Here is a 3,087-nt window from a genome sequence, read left to right as displayed (position 1 = left end):
GGCCTGATGGAACTCCTAAACGGAACAATAAAACAGATATTACAGCACTGCATACAAGGGGACCCCCGGAAATGGGACCTCCTCCTTCCACTGGTGCTATTCACCCTCAGGGACACCCCTCAAGACACCACGAAGTTCTCCCCGTTTGAATTGGTATTAGGACATCGCCCGAGGAGTCTCCTACAAGTCCTGAGAGAGGAATGGGAGCAGGATGGAGGACCTGCCTGGGAGCCAACCATATACCAACAGGAGTTCCAAAAGAGAATAAAGATGGCCCATGACCTAGCAAGCGAAAATATGCGGGAAGCACAGACCCGCCAGAAGGAGAAATATGATAGCCATGCCAAAGAGAGGACATTCGAGCCCAGGCAGAAAGTGCTGGTACTCCTTCCCACTTCCATGAGTAAGCTCCTGACTCGATGGCAGGGGCCATTTGAGATAATCCGGTGAGTTGGGCTGGTAGACTATGAGGTACGCAGGCCTGGTCACCTTTGAGAGAGGCAAATTTACCATGTAAATCTCCTCTGAGAGTGGCAAGAGCCTGAAGGGTGGGTTGCCTTTTCAGAGACTGATAACGAAGACCTTGGACCTCAAGGGATAAGAAGAAGAACCGAACCCTCTAAAGTCAGAACCCTAGTTAGGGTTGGGGAAGAATTGTTCCCTTTTCAGAGGCAGGAGGCAAAAGCCCTGGTAAAAGAGTTCCGAGATGTGTTCCACGAAGAACCCAGGTGGGTTCGGGACACTTCCTATGCTATAAAGTCCCCGCCTGGGGCAATAGTGAGGGAGAGGTGGTGACCCATTTCCCCACCACCTGCTAGAAGCTGTTTGGGGAGAGACTGACTCAATGTTGGAACAAGGGGTCATTCGACCTTCAAGGAGCCCCTGGAGGAGCCTCCTGGTCCCGGTGCACAAACTGGATGGGTCTTTGAGGCTATGCATTGATTACAGGTGGCTGAATGCCTTGGCAGTCTTCTACGCATTCCCCATGCCCCATGTGGCAGAGCTAGTAGAGCACATTGGGAATGCCCAGTATATATCAATCCTAGACCTCGCAAAGGGATACTGGCAGATCCCCATAGCCAGAAAAGATCGGCCAAAAACTGCATTTGGGACTGACTCTACAAGTTTGCGAGGATGCCCTTCGGGCTACACGGTGCAGCCGCGACGTTTCAGCACTTAATGGACCAAATCTTAGCACCCCACGCCGAATATGCAGCGGCATACATAGATGACATCATTGTGTTCTCACAGACTTGGGCCCAGCATAGAAATGCCCTCAGGGCCATCCTTTCTGACTTGAGGCGTGCCGGACTAACAGCAAACCCATGGAAGTGTGCCCTAACCCAAAAAGAGACAAAATATTTGGGTTTTTTTGGTCAGAAGGGGCACTATTAGGTCCTTGGCAGACAAGGTGGAAATTATCTGTAACTTTACCGTCCCCCAAAATTGCCGCCAACTCAGGTCGTTCCTAGGGTTAACCAATTATCGGCAATTTGTGCCACATTTTTCAGAGCTGGCGGCACCCCTATCAGAGGCTCTTAAAGGACGAAAGACCGGGGCGATAAGATGGATGGAATAGATGTTGCAAAGTTTTAAGATGCTAAAACGGGCGCTGTGTCATAATACACACACCTGACTTCCGGAAACCTTTTATCTTACAGACTGATGCCTCAGAGACGGCGGTGGGAGCCGTTCTCACCCAGGAGGAAGGGGGAACGAGAGACCAGTTGCTTATGCCAGCCGCAAGCTACTACCGGCGGAGACGAGGTACGCAACAATAGAATGCGAGTGCTTGGCAATCCGGTGGGCAGTGGACCATTTCAGGTATTACCTGATGGGTAGCGAGTTTAAATTGGTGACAGACCGCGCTCCCCTAAGGTGGCTGAGAGCAGCCAAGACGGTCAATGCCTGGATTACATGGTGGGCTTTGGCACTTCAGCCATACAAATTCCATATAGTACACTGGCCAGGAAAAGCTAATACAGTGGCGGATTTTTTATCCAGATGTGGAGGCGAGGCCTGGACCAGTGACCTAGAAAATCAAACCAAGGGGTTCACCAGCCCACCAGGTATGAACCAGAAACGGGACAATAGGGCGCCCCAAGGCATCTTGAGGCGGGGGTTATGTCCAGGGGCACAGGACCAGGAGAAGGGGAAGCCGTGGTTACAGGCAAACCACAGTTCAACATAAAAAGAAAAGAAAACCCCAACATACCTCTTGTAGGGGCCTGGAGGAACAAGGAAGTGTGCACCGGGAAACCGTCCACGCAGTTCATTAGCCATGCTTATATCCAGCTGGGACCGGGTGGCGTCAGGAGGAGACGCCACCCGGTGGAGATAAAGAGCAGCCCCGAAGGTGCGGGAGGGCTGCCGAGAACCAGAGAACCAGCGGGGAACCTCCGGGCAGGAGGCGTGCAGTTGTGGCGGCTGGCTGCCAGCAGCGGTGGCGACGGCAGCAACGGCGGTGAGGGTAGCAGCGGAAGTGGCAGGGGATCCCTGAGCCAAGGAAGACCATCAGGAACCGAAGACGCCAGCAGAGAGGCCGGCAAAGGTGGCAGCGGCAGGTGCTGCAGCAACAGGAGCAGTGGGAGCTGCAGGAGATCCCTGAGCTGAGGAATGGCAGGGACTGAAGACTCAGGAAGAGAAACTGGCGGGAACGCTGGCTGTGATAGCTGCAGCAGGAGCAGCGGGAAACCCCAAACTGGAGAAGCCCAGCGGGGATTGAGGGAGCCAGCAGAGGGACCCACAGCAACCCGTGGAAGAGCCGGCTGGAGACCTCTGACCACAGACGACGGGGCCACAACCCCGAGTAGAAGCAGAGCCTGGAGAGAGAGAGAGAAGGGCCCCATTTGGGATGAGAGCGCGGGCCCCGACTCGGAAGGCGCCCTGGCCTAGGGACATTGAGACGCTAGGGGCACACGGAGTTCCCACGGGGAGGGGTACTCTATTCTCCTTCTGGTCCTCCTTCCCTTCTCTCCTCGTGGTCATGCCTCACCAGCAGTCACAGGGGTGGTTTTGTTCACTTTGTGTCATGTCGAGTGTTTCTGGGAACAGGGGATGAGGATCAAGGCATGTGCCATGGTCCCT

The 3,087-nt window shown here is 54.3% G+C and overlaps 1 pseudogene; it reads left to right on the top strand.

Moving 5' to 3' along the window:
- Positions 1-1,570: 1,570 nt before the first annotated feature.
- Positions 1,571-2,811, top strand: LOC112550355 (annotated as a pseudogene).
- The last annotated feature ends 276 nt before the right edge of the window (positions 2,812-3,087 follow it).

Source organism: Alligator sinensis, unplaced genomic scaffold, assembly GCF_000455745.1.
Source record: "Alligator sinensis unplaced genomic scaffold, ASM45574v1 scaffold81_3, whole genome shotgun sequence".
Lineage (NCBI taxonomy): Eukaryota > Metazoa > Chordata > Crocodylia > Alligatoridae > Alligator > Alligator sinensis.
The sequence above is the reverse complement of the archived record's forward strand: the minus strand, read 5'-3'. Positions and strand labels throughout refer to the sequence as shown.